Source organism: Lissotriton helveticus, chromosome 1_1 (genome assembly GCF_964261635.1).
Source record: "Lissotriton helveticus chromosome 1_1, aLisHel1.1, whole genome shotgun sequence".
NCBI classification, from domain to species: domain Eukaryota; kingdom Metazoa; phylum Chordata; class Amphibia; order Caudata; family Salamandridae; genus Lissotriton; species Lissotriton helveticus.
The window spans coordinates 1,021,693,486-1,021,711,589 of record NC_136057.1 but is presented as its reverse complement, the minus strand read 5'-3'; positions in this window follow the sequence as shown (position 1 = coordinate 1,021,711,589).

Genomic DNA, 18,104 nt, shown 5'->3' with positions numbered 1-18,104 from the left:
AAAAGAAGTAGGCACACCTTTATTTTTTAAGAAAATTGTGTCATAATTGTCCTCCTAATATCATCTGTGCCTTTGTTAGAGTGCATTTTAAGATTCAGAAAACTTTACCTAAATAGCCATTAAACATCCCACTGTACCTCTCGCATGGACTGTTTCCCCACCTACACCCGCCTCACTCACAACATGCCCAGTATCCAGCACCCCCAGTTTCTTACTGCAGCTCTAACTTTGCAGTGTACATGCCTTCTTGGTGGTATTCCGAATCTGTGAGTGGCTTTAAACCTCAGACTTGAACCAGACTGGAACTGAATTCTGACAATTTGATAAAGACTACTGAATGGATTTACACTGAACCAAGCATAGGCATTTCCCTGAATAAAGATCGAGTTTCATGCCAAGTTTGATAAATATTCTGTTCAAAACCGTAACAGACACCGAACCGTTATTTACAGCTGTTAGACCTCCGTGGGACAGATCATTTCTTACAAAATGTTGTTTGGGTGCACTCTTAACTTGTACTTGTGAAGCCTGCTCCCCCCAAACCTTCACACATTTGTAAGAATTTTGTACATTTTATGTACTTTTATGTAAAATGTATTTAATACCACCTTTAAAATTCAGGGATTTTTTCCAATTTCGATCCTCTTTTTTATATTTACAGGTATTACCTGATCAATCATGTGGCAATACAGGCGTTAACGACCTTTTTAAAAGGAGCCCTATATTTGAATAAAATTATGTGCACCTAACTTACAATGATGTGGCATATAGGTTGGCTTCCTTTCCCCTAAATTGTACTTAATGTTTATTGATTGTGCAATCTGAGCGTATTGTGTTGGAATGTACATTTTAATGTTTTTAATGTACTGATGTGTATCTTATGTTTTTTTATCTTTTATGATTATGTTACATATACAAATAAAGATTTATTACTACTTACTACTATATTTCTGTTCATATTTTTTCCGTAGCATAGAATAAAGATATCGAAGGGAGATAAAATGGGACCTACTGCCTTTTCTCTGAAACTGTTAAGCGCTCACACTGTTGCCCAATTTGTCTGAAACTCAAAATATCAAGAGCAAGATAAGCATAGTATGTGTCTGCCAAGTGCTGTGAAGATCCAAAAAACTTAGCCATTTTATTTGAACCCCCGCTTTGAGATTCTTGCATTGGACATAACATGCTGGCAGTGTGCCAAATTTTAGGCAAATTCAGCAAAGAACACAAAAGTGAGAAAGAAAATTGCCCCCACTTTTAACTTTGCCCCTTTGATGGTTATGCACAAAACCTACCATACCCACAAAAGACTGCGAATTCTAATTGTTCGCTAAATTCCATGTGGATTTGTCAAATGATGCCACAGTTATTAGAAAAAATAACGTTTTGACCTCCATCTAATTGTACCACTTTTGATTAATCCGCATGAATTTAAAAATTCCAGGAATAAGCTAAACATGCTAAGCATCTCCCAGATTCTGCGCACATTAATCAAACAATGCTTGAGTTTGGGGCAAATCAAAAATACACCTTTCTAACTGTCAGGATACACCTCTAACTTAGCTGCTTCAAGCCAAGATCTAAATAATGCTAAAAAGCTAATTACTTGCAAACAACTGAAAGATTTACATCAAACCAAGCAAAGGAAATGTCTTGAGTAGGGTTCTATAATCACACTAAGCTTGGTGTAATTCAGCTCAGTCATTTTGCTGGGCTGACAAGCAAAGAATCATATTGGAAATAAAGTGGGAAATGTTGTTTTTTAACACTTCCCTTTTTTAGCACCCCACAAAAGTAAATAGAATGTTCCCCAGAAGCATTACCCTTGCCTGCCAACAGCATATGCACTGTCCACTGGGAGGGTATTTGTTTACTATAAAGGGTTTGGAGCCCTCCCATTGCTTACCATTCATTGGCAACATTGTCACTTTTCTTTGCTGCCTCCAAATTGGCCATCTGGTGCCTGGTATCACTTCCTTTTGTTTGTGTGGAGCCTGGACCAAGCAAAGATTGATTAATCTTAAGTAGTGTATTTTTGCTGCTTGTGCTGTGATTAAGGGTCTATTTCATTCACTGCTATACATTAAAAAAAGATGCTTTTTAACATTTGTATACTGCTTGTTACCATACACATACGTATTTCAAGTTACTTCCTCTGTTTCCAGTTCTCATGCTGCTTTCTCTATTTATTTTGTTTTCAAACAAATTTTTGGACATTGTTTATCTAAACCTGCATCTTTTGACTTACTCAAATAACTAAAATAAAATTACATTTTACACGGGTTGGATTATGCCGTTCTAAAGCATAAATGCCACACTACCAAAACATTTACACCTTCATGATGCTAGGCACTACAAGGCTATTTTTCATTGCCTTTCAGCCATTTGTCCCCTTTATGGCTCAGACCTTTAAGCCCTTTACCTCGGTGTAGAATCCGCCACAGTGAGGAGGTTCCCGCGCGCGGGTGGGGCCGCGTCGGCCAACGGACGTGCGCAGCACTCCGAAGGTAGTGCTCGTGCTGGCCGTTGGCCGACGCCAGCACGCAACGGGTTGAACTGATTTTAATTTTGGATCCTTGTTTACGTTATTTACACCCACAACTGTACTAATATATGATACTCCACTCTATGCTACTCCTCTGTATGCCTTTCAACTCCACTATACTCTACTCTACACCACTCCACTCTATGCTACTATCTCAATGCCACTCCGCTCTATGCTACTTGCCTCCATGCCACTCCATGCCACTCTACTCCACTATACACCACTCTATGCCACTCCATGTCAACCCACTTCATACAGCTCTACGCTGCTCCACTCTACACCACTCAAGTCCAATCTAGTCAGCTGTATGACACTCTACTCTATGACACTCTACTCTACACCACTCCACACTCCACTCTATGACATACCACTCTTCTAAATGCCACTCCACTGTACACAACATAACTCTACACAACTCTATGCCACACTGCTCTATGCTACTCTACTTTAAGCTTCTCTATTCAAATCTACGCCACTGCTCTATTTCACTCCACTCAACAGCACTTTATGTGACACTATGCCACTCTTCGACACTCTACACCACTCTATGCCATTCTACTTCATGCCACTTTATGCCCTGGCACTCTTTGCCACTCTATGCCACACCCCTCTGCTCTACACCACTCTACTCTAAGTGTCTATACACCACTGTACTCTATGCCACTCTTCTCTGCTTTACTTTATGCCACTCTACTATACTCAATGCCACTCTGCACTGCACCACCACTCTCCCCAACACCACTCAACACCATTCAATGCCACTCTGCGCCACTCTATGCCACTCCACATCACTCCACTCCACTCCATGTTACTCTATACCACTCCATTCCACTCTATGCCACCCCACACAATTTCATTCCACTCTACATCATCACACGCCACTCTAGGCCACTTCGCTCCAATCTACTACACTCCACTCAATGCCACTCTACTCTATGCCACTTGATGCCACTCTATGCTACACCACTTTATGTCACTCTACATCACTTCCCTCTACTCTACCCCACACTATGCACTCTACTCTATGCCACTCTACACCACTTCACTCTACTTCATGCCACTCTACTCTATGCTATGCCACTCTTCCACATTCTATGCCACTCCACTCTGCACCTTGCTACTCTTTGCCACTGTACTCAACGCCACTCTAAGCCACTCTACTCTATGTCACTCTACTCCTCTCTACCCCTCTCTATGCCACTCTACTCCACTCCACCAGACATCACTCTACATGACACCACACAATGCCACTCTATAACACTCCACTCTATGCCACGCCCCTCTGCTCAATGCCATGCCAGTCAATGCCCCTCCATGCCAATCCACTTTGGGCCATGCCCTCTTCCCAATACAATGCTACACCGCTTTGCTCTACTCTATGCCACTCTAAAACACTGTACTCTATGCCACTTTACTCTAGCTCCTCCGTTCTACACCACCCTACTCCACTCTACACTGCTCCACTCCACTGTGTGCTACTCTAATCCACCCCACTCTCTTCTAAACCACACCACACCACTTACTTTTAGCCATTCTGAACAGTAGCCACTCTGCTGTACAACATGGCTGAAAAGACATTGGTAAAGTCAATATCTCTCACATAGGTGAGACCTTTTGGCTTTGGCCATACTTGCTGCTCTTTTTCAGCCAATTGAGTCGGTTTTGTGGCCCATACCTTTTCCGATACAATAGTGTCATAGGTACTAATGCATTTCACAGCACAGTGTCAGTCTAATTGCTGGATGCTCTGATGTTCGAGGAATAGAGCATTACCGAGTTGCTACTAGGAGCATGCTTCTGAGTTGATTTTTATGGGTCAAAGGGCCAGATGTAGGTAGGCAAATACCGGTCGGTAACGGCCGAAATTCAGTAATTTCGGCCGTTACCGACCGGTATTTGGGTTTTGCTATGTAGGGGGCTGAAAATTACAGATTCGGTATATTTACAGATTCGGTAAAATTACCGAATTGGTAAATTACCAAATCGGTAAATATACCGATTCTGTAATTCCAAATGTAGGTGGCAGAGTTTACAGTGCCACAGGCCCTTAGAAATTCGTTATTTACCATGTAATACTGTTGCATGGTAAATTACGAATTTCTGTGCACATGCACATCTGTGCATGTACACCTGTGCAATGTGGCACACATACATGCCCTTAGGGCAGGTATGTGTGCCACATTGCACACAAGGCAAAAACTGGGGTGCTACAGGGTGTCAAAGTGACACCCTGTCCCCCTTGGCAATTTGGTATTTTTACCGATTCTGTAATTACCGAATCGGTACAGATTCTGTAATTACCGAATCAGTGTTTGCCATTGATTCCTATGGGCTTCAAGGCCCATTGGAATCAATGGCAAATACCGATTCTGTAATTACAGAATCGGTAAATACCGAATCATACCGATTCGGTATTTTTTACCGAATGAATACCTACATCAGATTTACCGATTCATGAATACCGAATCGGTAAAATTCGGTATTTATGAAGCGGTAAATCTGATTTACCTACATCTAGCCCAAAATGTTTTAGGGATGCTTCAGTAGTTTCAAGGCCAATCAAGACTAATCTTCAAACTATCACTGCTTGTTACATGCCTATGTTCTTTCACTGTGTCATCATTAATTACAAGCTTGGATCCTACAATGCCACTAAATGGCTCAAGGCATTTTTTACGCCCAATAGAGTGGGTTAGATGCTAAAGAGACCGTAATCTTATACATTATATTTATATATATTGATATATAACAGCCACTCAACAACCATAGGGCTAAAATGGCTTTATCCCCCCTCCCACATTGTGTCTCTCTGGCCGGGCTGTCGTTGTGGTATCAGCTGGGCAGTGTCTGGAGTCTTATCTCAGCCACACCTGAGTTTTTCACAAGTCTTTAAAATATTTTTTACATGCCTTTTGTGAACTGATTAAGGAGGCTTTGTTTGTCTTTTCACTCATTCCAGTACCCTCTCGGTCCCCACTCTGCCTTTCCCTTTTCCTTGCATTTGTATTTTATTTGTACTTCCACAGTGGGAGAATGCATTTAGTGAAAAGCCATCTCATGAGTCGGGATGCCACCATTCCAAAAGAAAAATACCGGCCATTTGCTTTAAAGAGTCTGCATAGGCCTCACCTTGATACTAAATAGGGTTGGAAGGACAATGACATGTATTCATTTGTAACATTACTTTTCTGTCTTTGTTTCCTTTAATTATTAGTCATGGATCATTACTGCAGCCCTAGAACACATTTAAAAGTGCTTTCTATTTATATTTATTGTTTGAAGTAGGCACCGTTAGGTGCTAACAAAAAAACAGTTTTATGTCTCCATCGTCCATAAGAATACCATCCGAATCACGACCAGCTCCGACATTAACCTCCTTACCGCCGAACACCTTCATTTCCAGATCCACACAGATCCCAGGACCACACTTAGAGGCACCCTCATCTACAGACCACCAGGAACTCGAACACAATTCAACGAAGACATCACCGACTTCATCAGCCCACATGCCCTCACCTCCGAGAACTACATCCTACTAGGAGACCTCAACTTCCACCTGGAGAAGAAAAACGACAGCAACACCACCACCCTTCTGGACAACTTCGCCAATCTCGGACTCAAACAACTTCTTGACACCCCCACCCACCTTGCCGGACACACGCTCGACCCTATTTTCACCTCCAGCAAACACATCTCCTTCGATCACACCACAGCTCTCCATTGGACAGACCACAACTGCGTTCACTTCAGCTACAAAAAGACCACGACCCACAACCCCTCACTGCAAAAACAACAATGATGGACAGAATGTGGATCAATGTCACACATTCACCCCAGTCAAAAGATCTGGGCCCAAATCCATCGTTTTTCCACTCCACACCACCCTGGGTTAGACAATGGCAATATGCAAATCAGCGCTGACCCTGTTGCCCCATGGGAACAGTCCAGTCCGAACTACAAAAGCCATGTCCTTCCCAGAACGGAAACAAGCATCCGAGGACCGGCCCGGTTTCGAGGTAACACCTCTCATCAGCCCGGCTAGCTTGCTTCCAGTGGTGTGGAGTGCCTGGGACTCACGTCTGAGCATCCCCAGTACACTTAGAGCGGTTACTGCAAAAACAACAATGATGGACAGAATGTGGATCAATGTCACACATTCACCCCAGTCAAAAGATCTGGGCCCAAATCCATCGTTTTTCCACTCCACACCACCCTGGGTTAGACAATGGCGATATGCAAATCAGCGCTGACCCTGTTGCCCCATGGGAACAGTCCAGTCCGAACTACAAAAGCCATGTCCTTCCCAGAACGGAAACAAGCATCCGAGGACCGGCCCGGTTTCGAGGTAACACCTCTCATCAGCCCGGCTAGCTTGCTTCCAGTGGTGTGGAGTGCCTGGGACTCACGTCTGAGCATCCCCAGTACACTTAGAGCGGTTACTGCAAAAACAACAATGATGGACAGAATGTGGATTAATGTCACACATTCACCCCAGTCAAAAGATCTGGGCCCAAATCCATCGTTTTTCCACTCCACACCACCCTGGGTTAGACAATGGCGATATGCAAATCAGCGCTGACCCTGTTGCCCCATGGGAACAGTGCAGTCCGAACTACAAAAGCCATGTCCTTCCCAGAACGGAAACAAGCATCCGAGTACCGGCCCGGTTTCGAGGTAACACCTCTCATCAGCCCGGCTAGCTTGCTTCCAGTGGTGTGGAGTGCCTGGGATTCACGTCTGAGCATCCCCAGTACACTTAGAGCGGTTACTGCAAAAACAACAATGATGGACAGAATGTGGATCAATGTCACACATTCACCCCAGTCAAAAGATCTGGGCCCAAATCCATCGTTTTTCCACTGCACACCACCCTGGGTTAGACAATGGCGATATGCAAATCAGCGCTGACCCTGTTGCCCCATGGGAACAGTCCAGTCCGAACTACAAAAGCCATGGCCTTCCCAGAACGGAAACAAGCATCCGAGGACCGGCCCGGTTTCGAGGTAACACCTCTCATCAGCCCGGCTAGCTTGCTTCCAGTGGTGTGGAGTGCCTGGGACTCACGTCTGAGCATCCCCAGTACACTTAGAGTGGTTACTGCAAAAACAACAATGATGGACAGAATGTGGATCAATGTCACACATTCACCCCAGTCAAAAGATCTGGGCCCAAATCCATCGTTTTTCCACTCCACACCACCCTGGGTTAGACAATGGCGATATGCAAATCAGCGCTGACCCTGTTGCCCCATGGGAACAGTCCAGTCCGAACTACAAAAGCCATGTCCTTCCCAGAACGGAAACAAGCATCCGAGGACCGGCCCGGTTTCGAGGTAACACCTCTCATCAGCCCGGCTAGCTTGATTCCAGTGGTGTGGAGTGCCTGGGACTCACGTCTGAGCATCCCCAGTACACTTAGAGCGGTTACTGCAAAAACAACAATGATGGACAGAAGAAGGAGAAGGGGTTGTGGTAATTGCAAACACAACAGTGATGGACAGAATGTGGATCAATGTCACACATTCACCCCAGTCAAAAGATCTGGGCCCAAATCCATCGTTTTTCCACTCCACACCACCCTGTGTTAGACAATGGCGATATGCAAATCAGCGCTGACCCTGTTGCCCCATGGGAACAGTCCAGTCCGAACTACAAAAGCCAGGCACTCCACACCACTGGAGTCAAGCTAGCCGGGCTGATGAGAGGTGTTACCTCGAAACCGGGCCGGTCCTCGGATGCTTGTTTCCGTTCTGGGAAGGACATGGCTTTTGTAGTTCGGACTGGACTGTTCCCATGGGGCACAGGGTCAGCGCTGATTTGCATATCGCCATTGTCTAACCCAGGGTGTTGTGGAGTGGAAAAATGATGGATTTGGGCCCAGATCTTTTGACTGGGGTGAATGTGTGACATTGATCCACATTCTGTCCATCACTGTTGTGTTTGCAATTACCGCTCTAAGTGTACTGGGGATGCTCAGACGTGAGTCCCAGGCACTCCACACCACTGGAGTCAAGCTAGTCGGGCTGATGAGAGGTGTTACCTCGAAACCGGGCCGGTCCTCGGATGCTTGTTTCCGTTCTGGGAAGGAAATGGCTTTTGTAGTTCGGACTGGACTGTTCCCATGGGGCACAGGGTCAGCGCTGATTTGCATATCGCCATTGTCTAACCCAGGGTGGTGTGGAGTGGAAAAACGATGGATTTGGGCCCAGATCTTTTGACTGGGGTGAATGTGTGACATTGATCCACATTCTGTCCATCACTGTTGTGTTTGCAATTACCGCTCTAAGTGTACTGGGGATGCTCAGACGTGAGTCCCAGGCACTCCACACCACTGGAGTCAAGCTAGCCGGGCTGATGAGAGGTGTTACCTCGAAACCGGGCCGGTCCTCGGATGCTTGTTTCCGTTCTGGGAAGAACATGGCTTTTGTAGTTCGGACTGGACTGTTCCCATGGGGCACAGGGTCAGCGCTGATTTGCATATCGCCATTGTCTAACCCAGGGTGGTGTGGAGTGGAAAAACGATGGATTTGGGCCCAGATCTTTTGACTGGGGTGAATGTGTGACATTGATCCACATTCTGTCCATCACTGTTGTGTTTGCAATTACCGCTCTAAGTGTACTGGGGATGCTCAGACGTGAGTCCCAGGCACTCCACACCACTGGAGTCAAGCTAGCCGGGCTGATGAGAGGTGTTACCTCGAAACCGGGCCGGTCCTCGGATGCTTGTTTCAGTTCTGGGAAGGACATGGCTTTTGTAGTTCGGACTGGACTGTTCCCATGGGGCACAGGGTCAGCGCTGATTTGCATATTGCCATTGTCTAACCCAGGGTGGTGTGGAGTGGAAAAACGATGGATTTGGGCCCAGATCTTTTGACTGGGGTGAATGTGTGACATTGATCCACATTCTGTCCATCACTGTTGTGTTTGCAATTACCACAACCCCTCACAACCTATTCCTCGAAGAAACTGGAACAAAATCACCACCGATCAACTCCTCACATCGCTAAACCAAAACCCTCCTGCCATATCATCGGACCCAAACCAAGCTGCCACCAAACTCACACAATGGATCACACACAGCGCTGACGTATTAGCACCTTTGAAAAACCATCAGCTCAAACAATGTAACATAAAGGCCCTCTGGTTCAACGATGACCTTAAGAAATCCAAGAAGTTATGTCGTACTCTCGAGAAAACCTGGAGAAAAAACTCAACCTCTGATAACCTGACCGCCTTCAAGGACGCCACCCGCAAACACCACCAATTGATCCGAACCACCAAAAAATCAGCATTCAAGGATCGACTCGACAACAACGCCCACAACAGTAAGGAACTATTCAACATCGTCAAAGAATTCACCAACCCCACCGCCGGCACCAACGACATCACTCCCTTCCAAGACCTCTGCGACTCTTTATCCTCTTTCTTACACAACAAAATCACCGACATTCATAACAGCTTTGAAAATCTACCCGAAGAACAGCCCACTCCACCCACCTGCGAACCAAAACAGCACTCTCACAACCTTTTCGCCTGGAACCCAATCACCACTGAAGACACCATCCGCCTGATGAACTCCATTCACACAGGATCGCCAACCGACCCATGTCCTCACCACATCTTCAACAAAGCAGACTCCATCATCGCACCCCATCTCCGCGATGTCATCAACTGCTCCTTCCACTCCGCTACCTTCCCGGAAAGCTGGAAACATGCCGAACTCTGCGCCCTTCTGAAGAAACCCACAGCAGACCCCTCTGAACTCAAGAACTACCGCCCCATCTCACTCCTCCCATTCCCTGCCAAAGTCATTGAGAAAGCCGTTAATAGTCAGCTCGCCACCTTCCTTGAATCCAACAATTCCCTCGACCCTTCTCAGTCCGGCTTCCGAGCCAAACACAGCACCGAAACCGCCCTCATCGCAGCTACAGACGACATCCGAACGCTACTGGACAACGGAGAAACAGTAGCCCTCATCCTACTCGACCTCTCCACCGCCTTCGACACAGTATGTCACAACACACTCATACAACGCCTTAACAACATCGGAATACAAGGAAAAGCTTTGGATTGGATCATCTCGTTCCTCGTCGGAAGAACCCAGAGAGTCCGCCTCCCCCCATTCAAATCAGAGGCCGCCAAAGTCATCTGTGGTGTACCACAAGGATCTTCACTCAGCCCCACCCTCTTCAACGTATACATGAGTCCCCTCGCAGCCATCGCGCGACAACACAACCTCAACATCATCTCCTACGCTGACGACACCCAGCTGATCCTCTCCCTCACCAAAGACCCTAACACCGCCAAAACAAATCTACACGAAGGAATGAAAGAAGTAGCTGAATGGATGAAGAACAGCCATTTAAAACTTAACTCGGACAAAACAAAAGTCCTCATCTTAGGATCATCCCCCTCTGCCTGGGACAACTCATGGTGGCCACCGGCCCTGGGCACAGCACCCATACCTACAGATCACGCACGTAACCTGGGCTTCATCCTAGACTCCTCCCTCTCGATGACCAGACAATTCAACGCCGTCTCGTCTTCATGCTTCAATATCCTACGCATGCTCAAAAAAATCTTCCGCTGGATCCCCACCGACACAAGAAAGACAGTCACCCACGCACTGATTACCAGCCGACTGGACTATGGTAATACCCTTTACGCCGGGACTACAGCCAAACTACAGAAAAAACTCCACCGCATCCAAAATGCCTCAGCCAGACTCATACTGGACATTCCCCATCATGCTCACATTTCCGGTCACTTGAAGGATCTCCACTGGCTCCCCGTCAACAAGAGAATAATGTTTCATCTCCTTACCCACGCACACAAGGCCCTCTACGACCTTGGACCCGAATGCCTCAATGCACGACTGTCCTTCTACAGACCCGCTCGCCAACTATGATCATCCAATCAAGCCCTCGCCGCAATTCCGCGCATCCACAGATCCACCATGGGAGGAAGATCCTTCTCCTACTTAGCGGCCAAAACAAGAAATTCTTTCCCCACTCACCTCCGACTTACACAGAACCACCTCTCCTTCAGAAAGCAACTTAAAACCTGGCTATTCGATAAGTAATGCACCCACCATTCCTCAAGCGCCTTGAGACCCTCTGGGTGAGTAGTGCGCTATACAAATTCCTGAACTTGAACTTGAACTTATGTCATTTCCCTTATTTTTGTACTGGTTGGAACATAAAAATACCAGTGGTGCTGATAGAAATACAGTCAGCTGGCAACCCTGATCAGAAGACTGAAAGTTTGTTGCAGGATCAGCACATTAATGTTTTCCCCCACCCTCCATCCCTGACTGATGCCATAATAGCAATAGTTTAGCTTATATCTGGAGCTCCACGACAACTCACTCCTTATTCTCACTGCTCACCATTCACTGTCATGCTCACCTTGCACTCACAATGATCACACTGCTCACCATGCACTCACTCCATTCACCCTTCTCCTACCCTGCAATCACACGTTCATCCTCCTCTTACCCTGTACTCACAGAGACCACACTCCACTCATGTCCCTTTCCATGAACTCATGCTGCTTTCCCTCCACTTACCCTGTGGTCACATGAGCACAACCTGCTCCCACAGTGATCGCACTCCACTCACATCACTCCATTTACTCATGCTTTTCACCCTCCATTTACCCAAGCACACTACTCACCGTACACTCATGTCACACTTCACTCACTTACCATGCATACACTCTGCACTTTCACCAGCACCCAAACTCATATGTCACACCACTCACCCTGCAGTCACTTCTCTCACCCTACTCTCACTGTGTCACATCGCTAACTATGCACTTACATAGGCACTACTGTCACTTACAAAGCTCACCCTTCACTCACATGGGTAAAGCACTCACCCTGCACTCGTACCATGCAAACAAGCACAGCACTCATCCTGGAGACACAGCACTCACCCTGCACTTCCTCCTCTCACCCTGCACTCACACGGACAAACCTCTCAGTCTGCATTCATACAAACAGTCCGTTTGTCCTGCCTGCACACAAAGACAATAGTCTGCTGGAACTCATAGGGACACACCACTCACTCTGCACTGACTCCTCTCACCATGCACTCACCAGTCACTCTCATATATCACCCTTCACCCTCGCCGCTCACCCTGCACCCCACACAGGCACACCACTCACCCTGCATTTATACTGCTCACACCACTATGCACTCATTCCTCTCACTCTGCAGGCACTCCTCTCACTTGATACTCATATGGGCCCTCCTCTTACATTGCATTCATGCAGCTCACCCAACGCTCACATCGGCACATTTTTCACCCTACACTCGCAGCACTCACGCTGCACTCACTCACACTATTCGCCAGCACTTGCAATGAGCACATATCCTACTTTGCACATATATAAAAATTACACAACTCTCATGAATAGACACATATTTCTACAAAGGCACCCACAGAATACCTGCTCTTTCCATAGAACTAGAAGCCTTTTTAATTATATCTGCAATAATGGGCCTGGTGCAAGAGGGGTGTGTACTGAGAATGTGGGATGGCACAAGGAGGGAGAATAGGGCTGAGGCTTTGGAGTACGGTTCGGGATTGATGACCATGTGACACCTTCAGCCGTTCCTGGCTTTCCATTCACCATAATGCTTCATTCTGAGACATGTTGTTGTTGTTTTTTTTTTATTATACTGTGGGGCTCAAAAACCCAAAAATGCAAAGTGTTACTGGATAAAATCCATGGTTGCTGAAGAAGTTAAGCATTTCATACGATCAGTTGGATGCTGTGATATTACAGGTTAGATTGTGGATTCATTTATTGTCAATACTGTAACTGCTTGATCCACACGTGAAGTCAAATATAAGACACGTGAAACTATTTTAAGGAAGTGCACTTTTTATTCGCATCATACTTGTAACAAACATTGACAAGGCAATATATTACTATATTTCAATAGCGTATAGAGAAAACGTTTTTATTAAGCTTCACTGAAAGGCAAGGTAGGTATATCAGAAGCAGCAGGGCAAGTTTTTCTAACACAATAAAAACAGATTGACTAATGGAAGTGTGAGCGGCAGTGTGCCTGTGTGTGAGTGAGAAAAAGTAAAAATGTACAAAAGAGTGCAAGAGACATGGTGAGAATGTGTGCTTGAGTGAATGTGTGTGTGAGAATATGTGTGTTATGTGTGCAAGTGTGCTGCTCGTCTGGCATACTGGAGGTTATTTTTGCCTTACGGACAAGGGCAATAATAGCATATGGATGGGAGTGTTACCTATGGCAAACTGCAGGCCCTAATAGAATAAGACATCATCATTGGCTGTGGGGACTTGAACTGTCTAACTGAGAAAAAATCTAGGCCAGTCAAACCCAGCCATAGGGACCCAAAACACGCGCCACCCATTTGGCCAAAGGCCCTGACAAGATGCACGTAATTCTTAGCATATGGGATGGATCCTTAGCAAAATGATGGAACTGATGTTTGAGGTAACCCTTGTCATTAGATTTCCTGTGCGCATTTTATCGGGGTGTAAATAGCAAAATGCTGACCCTTATATACTGGAGGGAATTTTTAGAGATATCCATGAATGTGGCTGAGGTATCCATGGTAAATATATGGGTGTCATATTGAATATACTCCTTGGCAAAAGGGTCTCACTCATAAAATAATGATGACCTTGGTATAGTGAAAGTAATTCCTGACTTAAGACATTTGAAAAAATAAGATCTTCTCCTAGGAAAAGCCAGGGTATCCTGGTTCACTATGAAAGTACTGGAATAGTTCCCTATAAGGATCTGCAGCTTTAGCAAATTTGATCCCAAAAGTTACCAAAGATTTCAGGTGAGAAGTGTACTCTACCTTAAATAATCTACAATAAATCTGTTAACATTTTTTGCTTGCTGAATTTTGGGGGCAGTATCACACCCCACTACTTACGTAGATATTTTTCCTCCTATAATGGTTATAAGATTTTCTCTGACCCCATCTCTGGAAATGCTTGTCCTGCCTCATTGCTGGGAGCAGGACTGGCTTTGGGGCAGTGCGACCAGTGCAGCTGCACCTGGCATTGGCTTTGGTAGGGGGATGCTGTGTTTAAAAATATTTTTTGATTTAAAAGCATATGAACTTCCTTTGGAGTCAGGCAATTTTCAGGGAACAATAAAAATGTCAAGATAACTCTGGTGATTAATCTTCCTACTGGTGAGCGTTCAGAATTTAGTGGCAATTTTGGCACATCATAAAGTACCGCAGAGGGTTAATGTGCCTGCTGCAAAAGAACGTGTACCATGCAGATCACAGACCTGAGTGTGAGTGAACTATGAGTAACACTAAAAAAACATTGTGTACGTCAGAGACAGGCTGTGGAGAGATGAGGTACACTGTTGGAGAGTGGTAGTGAGGGAATTAATGGAGAATGAGGTTATAGCGCCAAACAAACTATTGTAACGGCCGCCACCAATGCTCAAGCTGTCTTACCCCCCACACCAGAGTTCGGGTTTAGTTGCGCCCATGATATATAATGTATATTTGTTTTCAATAAAAACACACTTATGGTTAGGAATAGGATTAGCTAAAACACCTTAATTTATGTTTAAAATCATCTGAAACTAACTTAAGAACCCACATTCCTAAGACATTTGTGTTTAGGAATTAAAGCAGAGAATACATTGACATTTACTAGTTGTGGTTATACCCACAAGGGTATACAACCTTTACAACGCAACTTTTACAACGACCTACCATTACCACGCATTTTTTACTACGCAGGATCCATTACAACGCATACCATTACCACGCATGTATTTACAACGCAGGTACTTTTACAACGCATACCATTACAACGTAAGTATTGGTAAGTATATTATTTTATTAAAAATATTATTTGGGTTTTTGGGTAAAGGGGTATTTTTAGGGTTCAGGGTCAGTTTTGGGTTTTTTGGTAAAGGGGTATTTTTAGGGTTCAGGCTCAGTTTTGGGTTTTTGGGTAAAGGGGTATTTTTAGGGTTCAGGGTCAGTTTTCAGTTTTTGGGTAAAGGGGTATTTTTAGGGTTTAGGGTCAGTTTTCAGTTTTTGGGTAAAGGGGTATTTTTAGGGTTTAGGGTCAGTTTTCAGTTTTTGGGTAAAAGGGTATTTTTAGGGTTCAGGGTCAGTTTTCAGTTTTTGGGTAAAGGGGTATTTTTAGGGTTTAGGGTCAGTTTTCAGTTTTTGGGTAAAGGGGTATTTTTAGGGTTCAGGGTCAGTTTTCAGTTTTTGGGTAAAGGGGTATTTTTAGGGTTCAGGGTCAGTTTTCAATTTTTGGGTAAAGGGGTATTTTTAGGGTTCAGGGTCAGTTTTCACTTTTTGGGTAAAGGGGTATTTTTAGGGTTCAGGGTCAGTTTTGGGTAAAGGGGTATTTTTAGGGTTCAGGGTCAGTTTTCAGTTTTTGGGTAAAGGGGTATTTTTAGGGTTCAGGGTCAGTTTTGAGTTTTTGGGTAAAGGGGTATTTTAGGGTTCAGGGTCAGTTTTGGGTTTTTGGGTAAAGGGGTATTTTTAGGGTTTAGGGTCAGTTTTGAGTTTTTGGGTAAAGGGGTATTTTTAGGGTTCAGGGTCAGTTTTGAGTTTTTGGGTAAAGGGGTATTTTTAGGGTTCAGGGTCAGTTTTGGGTTTTTGGGTAAAGGGGTATTTTTAGGGTTCAGGGTCAGTTTTGGGTTTTTGGGTAAAAGGGTACAGGGTAAAAATTAAATATAATTAAATTTAAGCTAAATATAATTAAATTTAAGCTACATTAAATTAAATTAAATTAAATTACATTATATTAATTTTAATTAAATTAAATTTTAAAATATATTATATACTTACCAATACTTACGTTGTCATTGTATGCGTTGTAAAGGTATATGCGTTGTAAATACATGCGTGGTAATGGTACTTCGTTGTAATGGATCCTGCGTTGTAAAAATTGCGTGGTAATGGTAGGCGTGGTAAAAGTATGCGTTGTAACGTCATACATCCACCCACAAGCCATAAGTAGCACAAAATCCACGCAAATTAAAACGCACATGCAATGTTGATACCCTCCCCCTTGGTATGACAGATGCAATTACAAATTATATACCTAATGATATGTAATGTAAAGGAACGGTTTTTTTCTATTATATATAGCGTTTCCGTACTTCCTACTGAGGGCCACGACTTCAAGCCAACCCACATTGTTGTCATGCGTTTTAATTAAATTCACAAAACTGTGTTAATGTTTGATTTGTTGATGTTTTTTGTGCTTGATATTCTTGGAGCATATGTAGTGTGTTTTATTTTTTTTAACCCAACATTACTTGTGGCTTATATGTTTATGTAGGAGGTGTCACAGCTGGGACTGCCAGGGCGAAGGCTTTGCCTCACCGACTTAGTTGATGTATTTTGAGGACATTTGCATAACATTGGAGGGTGTTCGATCTTTTAATCCATTATTCATTGGAGTCTAAATATATTTAGAACATTGGAATGTTGGGATCTCTATTGAACACAAAGCAGAAACTCTGGGTTTATAATGACCTGTATAAGCCCAGAGCTCCAACATTCCAATGTTTATTTCTATGTTTCTCCCTTTTTAAATGTAGAACATTTTACCCTTAGTGAGTGGAAAGTTCTAATAGCATTACATATGGCCCTTCTGCCTCCAGCTATATCAGTTGTTAAAGGCCCTTTCCCTCGTTATGGGCCCTCACCTGCATCTCTAGCCTACATCTAGCTGTAGCCTCCGCCTACTTCAACACCCTCTGCATACTTTGAAAAACGTTCAGATGGACCCCATCTGAATACAGAAAAACGGTCACCCACGCCCTCATCAGTAACAGACTGGACCACGGCAATGCTCTCTATGCCGGAATCAACAAGAAACTACTACGCAAACTCCAGACAGACCAGAACGCCGCAACCAGACTGACTTTAGACATCCCTGTCACAACCACATCACCCAACACCTCCAGGGTCTTTAACAACCGGTGTAGCCCTCGGCAGCAGGCCATAGGCTGTACTGTTCCATTCAGTGTTTTAAATGAGCAGGTGCTGTCCCGCACGAAGTACCAGTTCTTCATTAATTTAAAAGAGAGAGTACCTGCACTTCTCAGTACTGCTGCAATAAATGTATTGCGGGGAGTACTGGCACTTCTCAGGAGCAGGCAGGTACTCTAAATACTGAGTACTTTCACGTTCACATTTTCATTTAAAGCACTGGTTCCATTACACGGGAGGGTGCTGTCGTGTCGTTATGCCTGACTGTCCAGTGAGACAGGTCAGGCAATGAGGAGGAGGGAAAGAAGGACAGGAAAAGGAGGAGCATTTAGGTTGTGAGCCAGTAACTTCCTGGCAGGGAATAAAGAAGGTTGCCCCTGTTAGAGCTCCGTGTCCTGTGATCATTTGGGCGGGTAAAGGTGTGACAATGGCGACGAGGGTGGGATGAGCCAAACCCCACACACAACGTCACGCAGCCCAGCCGAATACCGGCCCCAACGATCAGCCAGCGTCGGAAAGAGCGTGCAGAAGAGCGACGCCTGCGGCGGATCCTGGCTCACGGACGAGCGGAGCAG